The sequence below is a fragment of the Bos indicus x Bos taurus genome, chromosome 10 (genome assembly GCF_003369695.1).
Source record: "Bos indicus x Bos taurus breed Angus x Brahman F1 hybrid chromosome 10, Bos_hybrid_MaternalHap_v2.0, whole genome shotgun sequence".
Classification (NCBI taxonomy): domain Eukaryota; kingdom Metazoa; phylum Chordata; class Mammalia; order Artiodactyla; family Bovidae; genus Bos; species Bos indicus x Bos taurus.
This window is the reverse complement of record NC_040085.1, coordinates 100761336-100778020: the sequence shown is the minus strand read 5'-3', so window position 1 is coordinate 100778020 and position 16685 is coordinate 100761336. Positions and strand designations below refer to the sequence as shown.

The window sequence follows — 16685 nt, the reverse complement described above, 5'->3', positions numbered from 1 at the left end:
TGTGACACCCTTCAGAGCCCATCTGATCCCTTACTTAGGAGCAGAGCCCATCTGATCCCTTACTTAGGAGCGAGTGTGACACCCTTCAGAGCCCATCTGATGCCTTACTTAGGAGCGAGTGTGACACCCTTCAGAGCCTAGAGACTGATCCCTTACTTAGGAGCGAGTGTGACACCCTTCAGAGCCCATCTGATCCCTTACTTAGGAACGAGTGTGACACCCTTCAGAGCCCATCTGATCCCTTACTTAGGAGCGAGTGTGACACCCTTCAGAGCCTAGAGGCTGATCCCTTACTTAGGAGCGAGTGTGACACCCTTCAGAGCCTAGAGACTGATCCCTTACTTAGGAGCGAGTGTGACACCCTTCAGAGCCCATCTGATCCCTTACTTAGGAACGAGTGTGACACCCTTCAGAGCCCATCTGATCCCTTACTTAGGAGCGAGTGTGACACCCTTCAGAGCCCATCTGATCCCTTACTTAGGAGCGAGTGTGACACCCTTCAGAGCCTAGAGGCTGATCCCTTACTTAGGAGCGAGTGTGACACCCTTCAGAGCCCATCTGATCCCTTACTTAGGAGCGAGTGTGACACCCTTCAGAGCCCATCTGATCCCTTACTTAGGAGCGAGTGTGACACCCTTCAGAGCCCATCTGATCCCTTACTTAGGAGCGAGTGTGACACCCTTCAGAGCCCATCTGATCCCTTACTTAGGAGCGAGTGTGACACCCTTCAGAGCCCATCTGATGCCTTACTTAGGAGCGAGTGTGACACCCTTCAGAGCCCATCTGATCCCTTACTTAGAAGCGAGTGTGACACCCTTCGGAGCCCTTCTGATCCCTTACTTAGGAGCGAGTGTGACACCCTTCAGACCCCATCTGATCCCTTACTTAGGAGCGAGTGTGACACCCTCCAGAGCCCATCTGATCCCTTACTTAGGAGCGAGTGTGACACCCTTCAGAGCCCATCTGATCCCTTACTTAGGAACGAGTGTGACACCCTTCAGAGCCCATCTGATCCCTTACTTAGGAGCGAGTGTGACACCCTTCAGAGCCTAGAGACTGATCCCTTACTTAGGAGCGAGTGTGACACCCTCCAGAGCCCATCTGATCCCTTACTTAGGAGCGAGTGTGACACCCTTCAGAGCCCATCTGATCCCTTACTTAGGAGCGAGTGTGACACCCTTCAGAGCCCATCTGATCCCTTACTTAGGAGCGAGTGTGGCACCCTTCAGAGCCCATCTGATCCCTTACTTAGGAGCGAGTGTGACACCCTTCAGAGCCCATCTGATCCCTTACTTAGGAGCGAGTGTGACACCCTTCAGAGCCCATCTGATCCCTTACTTAGGAGCGAGTGTGACACCCTTCAGAGCCCATCTGATCCCTTACTTAGGAGCGAGTGTGGCACCCTTCAGAGCCCATCTGATCCCTTACTTAGGAGCGAGTGTGACACCCTCCAGAGCCCATCTGATCCCTTACTTAGGAGCGAGTGTGACACCCTCCAGAGCCCATCTGATCCCTTACTTAGGAGCGAGTGTGACACCCTCCAGAGCCCATCTGATCCCTTACTTAGGAGCGAGTGTGACACCCTCCAGAGCCATCTGATCCCTTACTTAGGAGCGAGTGTGACACCCTCCAGAGCCCATCTGATCCCTTACTTAGGAGCGAGTGTGACACCCTCCAGAGCCCATCTGATCCCTTACTTAGGAGCGAGTGTGACACCCTCCAGAGCCCATCTGATCCCTTACTTAGGAGCGAGTGTGACACCCTCCAGAGCCCATCTGATCCCTTACTTAGGAGCGAGTGTGACACCCTCCAGAGCCCATCTGATCCCTTACTTAGGAGCGAGTGTGACACCCTCCAGAGCCCATCTGATCCCTTTACTTAGGAGCGAGTGTGACACCCTCCAGAGCCCATCTGATCCCTTACTTAGGAGCGAGTGTGACACCCTCCAGAGCCCATCTGATCCCTTACTTAGGAGCGAGTGTGACACCCTCCAGAGCCCATCTGATCCCTTACTTAGGAGCGAGTGTGACACCCTCCAGAGCCCATCTGATCCCTTACTTAGGAGCGAGTGTGACACCCTCCAGAGCCCATCTGATCCCTTACTTAGGAGCGAGTGTGACACCCTCCAGAGCCCATCTGATCCCTTACTTAGGAGCGAGTGTGACACCCTCCAGAGCCCATCTGATCCCTTACTTAGGAGCGAGTGTGACACCCTCCAGAGCCCATCTGATCCCTTACTTAGGAGCGAGTGTGACACCCTTCAGAGCCCATCTGATCCCTTACTTAGGAGCGAGTGTGACACCCTTCAGAGCCCATCTGATCCCTTACTTAGGAGCGAGTGTGACACCCTTCAGAGCCCATCTGATCCCTTACTTAGGAGCAGAGCCCATCTGATCCCTTACTTAGGAGCGAGTGTGACACCCTTCAGAGCCCATCTGATCCCTTACTTAGGAGCGAGTGTGACACTCTTCAGAGCCCATCTGATCCCTTACTTAGGAGCAAGTGTGACACCCTTCAGAGCCCATCTGATCCCTTACTTAGGAGCGAGTGTGACACTCTTCAGAGCCCATCTGATCCCTTACTTAGGAGCGAGTGTGACACCCTTCAGAGCCCATCTGATGCCTTACTTAGGAGCGAGTGTGACACCCTTCAGAGCCTAGAGACTGATCCCTTACTTAGGAGCGAGTGTGACACCCTTCAGAGCCCATCTGATCCCTTACTTAGGAACGAGTGTGACACCCTTCAGAGCCCATCTGATCCCTTACTTAGGAGGGAGTGTGACACCCTTCAGAGCCTAGAGGCTGATCCCTTACTTAGGAGCGAGTGTGACACCCTCCAGAGCCCATCTGATCCCTTACTTAGGAGCGAGTGTGACACCCTTCAGAGCCCATCTGATCCCTTACTTAGGAGCGAGTGTGACACCCTCCAGAGCCCATCTGATCCCTTACTTAGGAGCGAGTGTGACACCCTCCAGAGCCCATCTGATCCCTTACTTAGGAGCGAGTGTGACACCCTCCAGAGCCCATCTGATCCCTTACTTAGGAGCGAGTGTGACACCCTCCAGAGCCCATCTGATCCCTTACTTAGGAGCAAGTGTGACACCCTTCAGAGCCCATCTGATCCCTTACTTAGGAGCGAGTGTGACACTCTTCAGAGCCCATCTGATCCCTTACTTAGGAGCGAGTGTGACACCCTTCAGAGCCCATCTGATGCCTTACTTAGGAGCGAGTGTGACACCCTTCAGAGCCTAGAGACTGATCCCTTACTTAGGAGCGAGTGTGACACCCTTCAGAGCCCATCTGATCCCTTACTTAGGAACGAGTGTGACACCCTTCAGAGCCCATCTGATCCCTTACTTAGGAGCGAGTGTGACACCCTTCAGAGCCTAGAGGCTGATCCCTTACTTAGGAGCGAGTGTGGCACCCTCCAGAGCCCATCTGATCCCTTACTTAGGAGCGAGTGTGACACCCTTCAGAGCCCATCTGATCCCTTACTTAGGAGCGAGTGTGACACCCTTCAGAGCCTAGAGGCTGATCCCTTACTTAGGAGCGAGTGTGACACCCTTCAGAGCCCATCTGATCCCTTACTTAGGAGCGAGTGTGACACCCTTCAGAGCCCATCTGATCCCTTACTTAGGAGCGAGTGTGACACCCTCCAGAGCCCATCTGATCCCTTACTTAGGAGCGAGTGTGACACCCTCCAGAGCCCATCTGATCCCTTACTTAGGAGCGAGTGTGACACCCTCCAGAGCCCATCTGATCCCTTACTTAGGAGCGAGTGTGACACCCTCCAGAGCCCATCTGATCCCTTACTTAGGAGCAAGTGTGACACCCTTCAGAGCCCATCTGATCCCTTACTTAGGAGCGAGTGTGACACTCTTCAGAGCCCATCTGATCCCTTACTTAGGAGCGAGTGTGACACCCTTCAGAGCCCATCTGATGCCTTACTTAGGAGCGAGTGTGACACCCTTCAGAGCCTAGAGACTGATCCCTTACTTAGGAGCGAGTGTGACACCCTTCAGAGCCCATCTGATCCCTTACTTAGGAACGAGTGTGACACCCTTCAGAGCCCATCTGATCCCTTACTTAGGAGCGAGTGTGACACCCTTCAGAGCCTAGAGGCTGATCCCTTACTTAGGAGCGAGTGTGGCACCCTCCAGAGCCCATCTGATCCCTTACTTAGGAGCGAGTGTGACACCCTCCAGAGCCCATCTGATCCCTTACTTAGGAGCGAGTGTGACACCCTCCAGAGCCCATCTGATCCCTTACTTAGGAGCGAGTGTGACACCCTCCAGAGCCCATCTGATCCCTTACTTAGGAGCGAGTGTGACACCCTCCAGAGCCCATCTGATCCCTTACTTAGGAGCGAGTGTGACACCCTCCAGAGCCCATCTGATCCCTTACTTAGGAGCGAGTGTGACACCCTCCAGAGCCCATCTGATCCTACTTAGGAGCGAGTGTGACACCCTCCAGAGCCCATCTGATCCCTTACTTAGGAGCGAGTGTGACACCCTCCAGAGCCCATCTGATCCCTTACTTAGGAGCGAGTGTGACACCCTCCAGAGCCCATCTGATCCCTTACTTAGGAGCGAGTGTGACACCCTCCAGAGCCCATCTGATCCCTTACTTAGGAGCGAGTGTGACACCCTCCAGAGCCCATCTGATCCCTTACTTAGGAGCGAGTGTGACACCCTCCAGAGCCCATCTGATCCCTTACTTAGGAGCGAGTGTGACACCCTCCAGAGCCCATCTGATCCCTTACTTAGGAGCGAGTGTGACACCCTCCAGAGCCCATCTGATCCCTTACTTAGGAGCGAGTGTGACACCCTCCAGAGCCCATCTGATCCCTTACTTAGGAGCGAGTGTGACACCCTCCAGAGCCCATCTGATCCCTTACTTAGGAGCGAGTGTGACACCCTCCAGAGCCCATCTGATCCCTTACTTAGGAGCGAGTGTGACACCCTCCAGAGCCCATCTGATCCCTTACTTAGGAGCGAGTGTGACACCCTTCAGAGCCCATCTGATCCCTTACTTAGGAGCGAGTGTGACACCCTTCAGAGCCCATCTGATCCCTTACTTAGGAGCAGAGCCCATCTGATCCCTTACTTAGGAGCGAGTGTGACACCCTTCACAGCCCATCTGATCCCTTACTTAGGAGCGAGTGTGACACTCTTCAGAGCCCATCTGATCCCTTACTTAGGAGCAAGTGTGACACCCTTCAGAGCCCATCTGATCCCTTACTTAGGAGCGAGTGTGACACTCTTCAGAGCCCATCTGATCCCTTACTTAGGAGCGAGTGTGACACCCTTCAGAGCCCATCTGATGCCTTACTTAGGAGCGAGTGTGACACCCTTCAGAGCCTAGAGACTGATCCCTTACTTAGGAGCGAGTGTGACACCCTTCAGAGCCCATCTGATCCCTTACTTAGGAGCGAGTGTGACACCCTTCAGAGCCCATCTGATCCCTTACTTAGGAGCGAGTGTGACACCCTTCAGAGCCCATCTGATCCCTTACTTAGGAGCGAGTGTGACACCCTTCAGAGCCCATCTGATCCCTTACTTAGGAGCGAGTGTGACACCCTTCAGAGCCCATCTGATCCCTTACTTAGGAGCGAGTGTGACACCCTTCAGAGCCCATCTGATCCCTTACTTAGGAGCGAGTGTGGCACCCTTCAGAGCCTAGAGACTGATCCCTTACTTAGGAGCGAGTGTGACACCCTTCAGAGCCCATCTGATCCCTTACTTAGGAGCGAGTGTGACACCCTTCAGAGCCCATCTGATCCCTTACTTAGGAGCGAGTGTGACACCCTTCAGAGCCCATCTGATCCCTTACTTAGGAGCGAGTGTGACACCCTTCAGAGCCCATCTGATCCCTTACTTAGGAGCGAGTGTGGCACCCTTCAGAGCCCATCTGATCCCTTACTTAGGAGCGAGTGTGACACCCTTCAGAGCCCATCTGATCCCTACTTAGGAGCGAGTGTGACACCCTTCAGAGCCCATCTCATCCCTTACTTAGGAGCGAGTGTGACACCCTTCAGAGCCCATCTGATCCCTTACTTAGGAGCGAGTGTGGCACCCTTCAGAGCCCATCTGATCCCTTACTTAGGAGCGAGTGTGACACCCTTCAGAGCCCATCTGATCCCTTACTTAGGAGCGAGTGTGACACCCTTCAGAGCCCATCTCATCCCTTACTTAGGAGCGAGTGTGACACCCTCCAGAGCCCATCTGATCCCTTACTTAGGAGCGAGTGTGACACCCTCCAGAGCCCATCTGATCCCTTACTTAGGAGCGAGTGTGACACCCTCCAGAGCCCATCTGATCCCTTACTTAGGAGCGAGTGTGACACCCTCCAGAGCCCATCTGATCCCTTACTTAGGAGCGAGTGTGACACCCTCCAGAGCCCATCTGATCCCTTACTTAGGAGCGAGTGTGACACCCTCCAGAGCCCATCTGATCCCTTACTTAGGAGCGAGTGTGACACCCTCCAGAGCCATCTGATCCCTTACTTAGGAGCGAGTGTGACACCCTCCAGAGCCCATCTGATCCCTTACTTAGGAGCGAGTGTGACACCCTTCAGAGCCCATCTGATCCCTTACTTAGGAGCGAGTGTGACACCCTCCAGAGCCCATCTGATCCCTTACTTAGGAGCGAGTGTGACACCCTCCAGAGCCCATCTGATCCCTTACTTAGGAGCGAGTGTGACACCCTCCAGAGCCCATCTGATCCCTTACTTAGGAGCGAGTGTGACACCCTCCAGAGCCCATCTGATCCCTTACTTAGGAGCGAGTGTGACACCCTTCAGAGCCCATCTGATCCCTTACTTAGGAGCGAGTGTGACACCCTTCAGAGCCCATCTGATCCCTTACTTAGGAGCGAGTGTGACACCCTTCAGAGCCCATCTGATCCCTTACTTAGGAGCAGAGCCCATCTGATCCCTTACTTAGGAGCGAGTGTGACACCCTTCAGAGCCCATCTGATCCCTTACTTAGGAGCGAGTGTGACACTCTTCAGAGCCCATCTGATCCCTTACTTAGGAGCAAGTGTGACACCCTTCAGAGCCCATCTGATCCCTTACTTAGGAGCGAGTGTGACACTCTTCAGAGCCCATCTGATCCCTTACTTAGGAGCGAGTGTGACACCCTTCAGAGCCCATCTGATGCCTTACTTAGGAGCGAGTGTGACACCCTTCAGAGCCTAGAGACTGATCCCTTACTTAGGAGCGAGTGTGACACCCTTCAGAGCCCATCTGATCCCTTACTTAGGAACGAGTGTGACACCCTTCAGAGCCCATCTGATCCCTTACTTAGGAGGGAGTGTGACACCCTTCAGAGCCTAGAGGCTGATCCCTTACTTAGGAGCGAGTGTGACACCCTCCAGAGCCCATCTGATCCCTTACTTAGGAGCGAGTGTGACACCCTTCAGAGCCCATCTGATCCCTTACTTAGGAGCGAGTGTGACACCCTCCAGAGCCCATCTGATCCCTTACTTAGGAGCGAGTGTGACACCCTCCAGAGCCCATCTGATCCCTTACTTAGGAGCGAGTGTGACACCCTCCAGAGCCCATCTGATCCCTTACTTAGGAGCGAGTGTGACACCCTCCAGAGCCCATCTGATCCCTTACTTAGGAGCAAGTGTGACACCCTTCAGAGCCCATCTGATCCCTTACTTAGGAGCGAGTGTGACACTCTTCAGAGCCCATCTGATCCCTTACTTAGGAGCGAGTGTGACACCCTTCAGAGCCCATCTGATGCCTTACTTAGGAGCGAGTGTGACACCCTTCAGAGCCTAGAGACTGATCCCTTACTTAGGAGCGAGTGTGACACCCTTCAGAGCCCATCTGATCCCTTACTTAGGAACGAGTGTGACACCCTTCAGAGCCCATCTGATCCCTTACTTAGGAGCGAGTGTGACACCCTTCAGAGCCTAGAGGCTGATCCCTTACTTAGGAGCGAGTGTGGCACCCTCCAGAGCCCATCTGATCCCTTACTTAGGAGCGAGTGTGACACCCTTCAGAGCCCATCTGATCCCTTACTTAGGAGCGAGTGTGACACCCTTCAGAGCCTAGAGGCTGATCCCTTACTTAGGAGCGAGTGTGACACCCTTCAGAGCCCATCTGATCCCTTACTTAGGAGCGAGTGTGACACCCTTCAGAGCCCATCTGATCCCTTACTTAGGAGCGAGTGTGACACCCTCCAGAGCCCATCTGATCCCTTACTTAGGAGCGAGTGTGACACCCTCCAGAGCCCATCTGATCCCTTACTTAGGAGCGAGTGTGACACCCTCCAGAGCCCATCTGATCCCTTACTTAGGAGCGAGTGTGACACCCTCCAGAGCCCATCTGATCCCTTACTTAGGAGCAAGTGTGACACCCTTCAGAGCCCATCTGATCCCTTACTTAGGAGCGAGTGTGACACTCTTCAGAGCCCATCTGATCCCTTACTTAGGAGCGAGTGTGACACCCTTCAGAGCCCATCTGATGCCTTACTTAGGAGCGAGTGTGACACCCTTCAGAGCCTAGAGACTGATCCCTTACTTAGGAGCGAGTGTGACACCCTTCAGAGCCCATCTGATCCCTTACTTAGGAACGAGTGTGACACCCTTCAGAGCCCATCTGATCCCTTACTTAGGAGCGAGTGTGACACCCTTCAGAGCCTAGAGGCTGATCCCTTACTTAGGAGCGAGTGTGGCACCCTCCAGAGCCCATCTGATCCCTTACTTAGGAGCGAGTGTGACACCCTCCAGAGCCCATCTGATCCCTTACTTAGGAGCGAGTGTGACACCCTCCAGAGCCCATCTGATCCCTTACTTAGGAGCGAGTGTGACACCCTCCAGAGCCCATCTGATCCCTTACTTAGGAGCGAGTGTGACACCCTCCAGAGCCCATCTGATCCCTTACTTAGGAGCGAGTGTGACACCCTCCAGAGCCCATCTGATCCCTTACTTAGGAGCGAGTGTGACACCCTCCAGAGCCCATCTGATCCCTTACTTAGGAGCGAGTGTGACACCCTCCAGAGCCCATCTGATCCCTTACTTAGGAGCGAGTGTGACACCCTCCAGAGCCCATCTGATCCCTTACTTAGGAGCGAGTGTGACACCCTCCAGAGCCCATCTGATCCCTTACTTAGGAGCGAGTGTGACACCCTCCAGAGCCCATCTGATCCCTTACTTAGGAGCGAGTGTGACACCCTCCAGAGCCCATCTGATCCCTTACTTAGGAGCGAGTGTGACACCCTCCAGAGCCCATCTGATCCCTTACTTAGGAGCGAGTGTGACACCCTCCAGAGCCCATCTGATCCCTACTTAGGAGCGAGTGTGACACCCTCCAGAGCCCATCTGATCCCTTACTTAGGAGCGAGTGTGACACCCTCCAGAGCCCATCTGATCCCTTACTTAGGAGCGAGTGTGACACCCTCCAGAGCCCATCTGATCCCTTACTTAGGAGCGAGTGTGACACCCTCCAGAGCCCATCTGATCCCTTACTTAGGAGCGAGTGTGACACCCTCCAGAGCCCATCTGATCCCTTACTTAGGAGCGAGTGTGACACCCTCCAGAGCCCATCTGATCCCTTACTTAGGAGCGAGTGTGACACCCTTCAGAGCCCATCTGATCCCTTACTTAGGAGCGAGTGTGACACCCTTCAGAGCCCATCTGATCCCTTACTTAGGAGCAGAGCCCATCTGATCCCTTACTTAGGAGCGAGTGTGACACCCTTCACAGCCCATCTGATCCCTTACTTAGGAGCGAGTGTGACACTCTTCAGAGCCCATCTGATCCCTTACTTAGGAGCAAGTGTGACACCCTTCAGAGCCCATCTGATCCCTTACTTAGGAGCGAGTGTGACACTCTTCAGAGCCCATCTGATCCCTTACTTAGGAGCGAGTGTGACACCCTTCAGAGCCCATCTGATGCCTTACTTAGGAGCGAGTGTGACACCCTTCAGAGCCTAGAGACTGATCCCTTACTTAGGAGCGAGTGTGACACCCTTCAGAGCCCATCTGATCCCTTACTTAGGAGCGAGTGTGACACCCTTCAGAGCCCATCTGATCCCTTACTTAGGAGCGAGTGTGACACCCTTCAGAGCCCATCTGATCCCTTACTTAGGAGCGAGTGTGACACCCTTCAGAGCCCATCTGATCCCTTACTTAGGAGCGAGTGTGACACCCTTCAGAGCCCATCTGATCCCTTACTTAGGAGCGAGTGTGACACCCTTCAGAGCCCATCTGATCCCTTACTTAGGAGCGAGTGTGGCACCCTTCAGAGCCTAGAGACTGATCCCTTACTTAGGAGCGAGTGTGACACCCTTCAGAGCCCATCTGATCCCTTACTTAGGAGCGAGTGTGACACCCTTCAGAGCCCATCTGATCCCTTACTTAGGAGCGAGTGTGACACCCTTCAGAGCCCATCTGATCCCTTACTTAGGAGCGAGTGTGACACCCTTCAGAGCCCATCTGATCCCTTACTTAGGAGCGAGTGTGGCACCCTTCAGAGCCCATCTGATCCCTTACTTAGGAGCGAGTGTGACACCCTTCAGAGCCCATCTGATCCCTTACTTAGGAGCGAGTGTGACACCCTTCAGAGCCCATCTCATCCCTTACTTAGGAGCGAGTGTGACACCCTTCAGAGCCCATCTGATCCCTTACTTAGGAGCGAGTGTGGCACCCTTCAGAGCCCATCTGATCCCTTACTTAGGAGCGAGTGTGACACCCTTCAGAGCCCATCTGATCCCTTACTTAGGAGCGAGTGTGACACCCTTCAGAGCCCATCTCATCCCTTACTTAGGAGCGAGTGTGACACCCTTCAGAGCCCATCTGATCCCTTACTCTGGAGCGAGTGTGGCACCCTTCAGAGCCCATCTGATCCCTTACTTAGGAGCGAGTGTGGCACCCTTCAGAGCCCATCTGATCCCTTACTTAGGAGCGAGTGTGACACCCTTCAGAGCCCATCTGATCCCTTACTTAGGAGCGAGTGTGACACCCTTCAGAGCCTAGAGACTGATCCCTTACTTAGGAGCGATTGTGACACCCTTCAGAGCCCATCTGATCCCTTACTTAGGAGCGAGTGTGACACCCTCCAGAGCCCATCTGATCCCTTACTTAGGAGCGAGTGTGACACCCTTCAGAGCCTAGAGACTGATCCGTTACTTAGGAGCGAGTGTGACACCCTTCAGAGCCCATCTGATCCCTTACTTAGGAGCGAGTGTGACACCCTCCAGAGCCCATCTGATCCCTTACTTAGGAGCGAGTGTGACACCCTTCAGAGCCCATCTGATCCCTTACTTAGGAGCGAGTGTGACACCCTTCAGAGCCCATCTGATCCCTTACTTAGGAGCGAGTGTGACACCCTTCAGAGCCTAGAGACTGATCCCTTACTTAGGAGCGAGTGTGACACCCTTCAGAGCCCATCTGATCCCTTACTTAGGAGCGAGTGTGACACCCTCCAGAGCCCATCTGATCCCTTACTTAGGAGCGAGTGTGACACCCTCCAGAGCCCATCTGATCCCTTACTTAGGAGCGAGTGTGACACCCTCCAGAGCCCATCTGATCCCTTACTTAGGAGCGAGTGTGACACCCTCCAGAGCCCATCTGATCCCTTACTTAGGAGCGAGTGTGACACCCTTCAGAGCCCATCTGATCCCTTACTTAGGAGCGAGTGTGACACCCTCCAGAGCCCATCTGATCCCTTACTTAGGAGCGAGTGTGACACCCTTCAGAGCCCATCTGATCCCTTACTTAGGAGCGAGTGTGACACCCTCCAGAGCCCATCTGATCCCTTACTTAGGAGCGAGTGTGACACCCTTCAGAGCCTAGAGACTGATCCCTTACTTAGGAGCGAGTGTGACACCCTTCAGAGCCCATCTGATCCCTTACTTAGGAGCGAGTGTGACACCCTTCAGAGCCCATCTGATCCCTTACTTAGGAGCGAGTGTGACACCCTTCAGAGCCCATCTGATCCCTTACTTAGGAGCGAGTGTGACACCCTTCAGAGCCTAGAGACTGATCCCTTACTTAGGAGCGAGTGTGACACCCTTCAGAGCCCATCTGATCCCTTACTTAGGAGCGAGTGTGACACCCTTCAGAGCCCATCTGATCCCTTACTTAGGAGCGAGTGTGACACCCTCCAGAGCCCATCTGATCCCTTACTTAGGAGGGAGTGTGACACCCTTCAGAGCTAGAGACTGATCCCTTACTTAGGAGCGAGTGTGACACCCTTCAGAGCCCATCTGATCCCTTACTTAGGAACGAGTGTGACACCCTTCAGAGCCCATCTGATCCCTTACTTAGGAGCGAGTGTGACACCCTTCAGAGCCCATCTGATCCCTTACTTAGGAGCGAGTGTGACACCCTTCAGAGCCCATCTGATCCCTTACTTAGGAGCGAGTGTGACACCCTTCAGAGCCCATCTGATCCCTTACTTAGCGAGTGTGACACCCTTCAGAGCCCATCTGATCCCTTACTTAGGAGCGAGTGTGACACCCTTCAGAGCCCATCTGATCCCTTACTTAGGAACGAGGGTGACACCCTTCAGAGCCCATCTCTTGAGGACCAGGGACGCGTGACTGCGAGCTGTTGATCGGGTCCTAACCTAGGAGACTCATGGTCTTTGCGGTTGGCAGCCCTGCCTGGCAGCTCGACACACACGACCAGGTTCTCCCTGCTTCCTCTGCAGCTTCTCAGACACCTGCGTACTGGCTTGCTGTCAGGAGCTGTGGGCCTGGGTGCGTCTTCCACTCTTGAAGCAAGCATCCTTTCCAAGAATTCCGTGGCAAAAGGAATTCCTTCTTTTTCCCTAAATGCAAGTAAGTGTAAGAAGTGAGACATTGTGCCAGGAAGTGAATGCTCACGAACTTTGGGAAGACCCCCTTTGCCTGTCTTTGCTGAGACCCTGCGTCTGTACCAGAAACGAGCAGAAGACCGCTGACACGTGGCAAGAGATGGTAAGGAGAGCCCTAGGCGTCTGGGGGGGAGAGGCCGCTTCCCCTCCCAGGGGAGGCAGGTGGCGTTTCAGAGGCGTCCTCGAGTGGCGGAGCCGTGCCTGCCGCTCCGCGTGCCGCCTGCTCCGCGAGTTCAGACACAGCCGGGCGGCCTCTGGCAGGAGACGTGGGTCAGTGATCTCAGGAGCACTGCTTAGCGGGGGGCCCTGGGACCTGGTTCCCGCTTTCCGTGTTTGCCCGCCGTTCCATCAGTCGACACGCGCAGCACCGCAGGCCACTTGCGTCAGAACTTTCAGGGACCACTGTGCGTTTTGTTTGTTTTTGACGTTTTGTTTTGTTGACGTAATCAGCCAGATTCAGGAAATATTGTATGGAATGTGTTGGCTATGAAGAACTTTTTTAAATAAAAAGAAAAAAAAAAAAAAAAAACCCCTTTTTTAAACAGCTTATATGTCCTAGAGAGAACCAGTCTTCAGACTTCCCTTGTTGGCTATGAAGAACTTTTTTAAATAAAAAGAAAAAAAAAACCCTTTTTTAAACAGCTTATATGTCCTAGAGAGAACCAGTCTTCAGACTTCCCTTGTTGGCTATGAAGAACTTTTTTAAATAAAAAGAAAAAAAAAAAACCCTTTCTTAAACAGCTTATATGTCCTAGAGAGAACCAGTCTTCAGACTTCCCTGGTCATCCACTGGTTAGGACGCAGTGCGTTCACTGCTGGGGTTCAGTTCTTGGTCGGGGAGCTAGGATCCCGCAAGTCACATGGCGTGGCTGGAACAAAAAAGAAACAGTAAGACATAAAGAGTCAGAGAGGGAGGGAAGAAACGGTTAGGCTTCCCAGCCTTTTCTCTCCATCACGAGTCAAGCCGAAGCCCAGATTTCTAGAATGCATGTTCTGTCCTCACCCCTTTCTTCCGTGCCCCCGCCCCCATCACACACGTACACCCTCTCTGGAGCTGTCACCATCTGCGCGGACGGGAGGCTGGTGGCCGTAGGGTCCCCTTGTGCCTGCCTGGCCTTCCAGGCAGGGCTGAGTGTCTGTCAGCAGGCACCTTGGTGGCCGGAGCGCACAGAAGTGGGGCTCGGGGGACAGCTGCCACGCTGACCCGGGGCCCAGGTGGGGCTCCTGCTCCCGGGTGAAGAGGGGCCGACAGCCTTGCTGGAAGCATCCCGAAAGGGGAGAGAAAGCCCCGGGTGCTGCACAGCGGCCGTGGCCCCAGCGGACGCTTCCTGCTCTCCTTGCCAGCGTCCGTGTTTGGTTTTGCTCGTTTCACACTCGCTCCAGCTTTTCTCCCTTTTGAAAGATGGGAAGTGCCCTCTGCGGAGAGAGAAGGACCCCAGTTGTCGTCGGGGGGGGCGCGCACCCCTTGCTGCCCAGGAGGCCGGCAGGGTGGTCTCCAGATGGACCCCACCCACGCCGCCCTCAGCTTCCATCCACTTTACCTTCAGGGTCTGCCTGGGTCTGTTCATGAGACGGTCTGGAGATCATCACCTCTTGGTTTTTCCAAAAACAAATTACGCCCCAGACACAACGCTGAAAACCTTGCTCTGGCTTAGCAAGAACACACACAGGGGATCTGCAGAAGGAAGTCAGCTCTGGCCTGGACTCCCCTCCTTTACAAGCCTGCTTCCCTGCTCTGCTCTGCCCTCAGCACTTGGCCGCCTTCGTTCCACGATGTACCGGCTTCGTGTTTTTATGGACCGGGTCTTTGACTCTTGTATGCTATGTGGTTGGAAAGTAAGGAGCTCTATTCTTTTTTTTTTTTTCAAGCACATCCAAAATAAGAGAGATCCTTCCACGTAGCCTCAAGACAGAATACTTGTTCCAGGGATGCAGACGTTCCCCAAAATTGTTCTGGAAAACTTCTGGGGTTATTTTTTTGTTTTTTTCTGGTTTTGGGGGTTTTTTGGTTTTGTTTTGTTTTGTTCTGTTTTTTTGTCTTTACAACCAGTTTCCCATCTGCCCACCAGAAGGTCAGCTCACTGCTTCGTAGTTTCACTGATCATTCCTACCCTGCCCACCCACAGGCCTTAAGGTACAGGGATCTTCCACCCTTAGGGTCGGTCGTCTTCTCAGCTGGTCGGTATCTCCTTTAGGACTTCTGTCCCAGTAGCATAGCGTTAAGTGTAAATCTTCTTGGGTGGAAAACTTAATCCTTTTTATTTCTGTGATACTTGTATTTGCGGTCTTAATCTTGAATCTACATTTCCACGTATTTCCGTATTTAATTGTGTCTAAATTGAATTACTCCTTAACACCCTCATGAGATTTTCTGTTCTCAACAGTGGATGGATGGGGCCAGTGTCTCTTTGTTTGCAATTGAGAAAGCATGAGGCAGCGAAAATGGAATTCTGGTCTCCTCATTGTATCCACCTTCTTTGCAAGCCTTAGAAAGTGTAGGACATCTCAGGAGCCAGCTTCGAGACAGCCGTTCGCTAAAGTTCACCTGCAGGATGAAGGAAACAAGTGCTTTGTTGGTGCTTTGTTTTGCTGTTTCAATCAGTATATTTCGTAGTGTAAGTTGTTTCTGAATAAACATGTTTCAGAGAACTACACACACACACACACACACAGATACCAAGCAGCAGATGTGCTTTTATCTTTTTTCCCCCTAATGCATTTGGGGGTGAGGATTAGACCAGGAAGCATGAAAGGCTGAGCATTAAAACCGAGGCCCAGACAGAGCTCAGTGGCCAGTAATCCTGTTGCGAGAATCCGCAGCCTGGATTCTCTGTGGAATCGCGGAGGCGATGGGTCGGCGGCAGTCAGCACCGTTGCTGATGAAGAGGGCGTCCCAGTCCCTCAGGAGCGACGTCGGGGCTCTGGTGCGGCGTGTGCAGCCTGAACGGGAACGAGGGCCTCCGCGACTCCAGCGGAAAGTGCGCTTCTCCCTGCTTTGGTCCCTCTTCGTGTCTAAGACTCGGGTCTCCGATGGAGAAAGAGCTGGGCTTTCCCAGGACCCACTGACCCGTGGAGGCACAGTGGTGTCAGCCCGCTGTCGCAGTCGTGTGTGTGAGTGTAGGGAAGAGAGCCTGTTCGTTTCCTTCCGCTGATTATTAAGGTACCCCAAGCAGATGATTCCCTGGCGGTCCAGTGGTTCAGACACCACACTTCTACTGCAGAGGTGCACAGGCTTGTCCCCGGTCGGGAATTCAGATCCCCCATGTGGGCGGCACAGCCGAATAATAAATAAACAACGACAACAAAAATCACTCTTTAAAAATGTACCCCAAGCAGATTGTAAGTAACTAGGTTTTGTTGCTGTTGTTTAATCGCCAAGTCCTGTTCAACTGTTTTGCGACCCCATGGACTGCATGCACCACACCAGGCCTCCCTGTCCTTCACCATACCCTGGTTTACTCAGATTCATGCCCATTGAGTCGCTGATGCCATCCAACCATCTCATCCTCTGCCACCCTCTTCTCCTTTTGCCCTCAGTCTTTCCCAGCATCAGGGTCTTTTCCAATGAGTTGTCTCTTTGCATCAGGAGGCCAAAGTATTGGAGCTTCAGCTTCAGTCCTTCCAATGAATATTCAGGTTTTAGTAGTATATGTTTGTGACTCTTCATCTGAGAAAGGGTGACCATAGAGCGCTAACATATTTGCTTTCTTGGATCTGAAAGCAGGCAGAAGTCCTTCCTTCTCTGGCCTACTCCTGGTCAGGATAGGCCTCTCCCCAGCACGTGCTCGGTCAGTCAGTCGTGTCCGACTCTGCGATCCCGTGGACTGTAGCCTCCCAGGCTCCTCTGTCCATGGGA

General features: G+C 53.3%; 1 protein-coding gene and 1 pseudogene across 8 annotated transcripts in view; one reads left to right on the top strand and one right to left on the bottom strand.

Moving 5' to 3' along the window:
- The window catches only part of LOC113899289, a 49420-nt pseudogene extending 35023 nt beyond the window's left edge, over positions 1-14397 (bottom strand).
- FOXN3 (forkhead box N3) overlaps positions 1-16685 on the top strand; it is a 461393-nt gene that overhangs the window by 398904 nt on the left and 45804 nt on the right. The window lies entirely within an intron of this gene.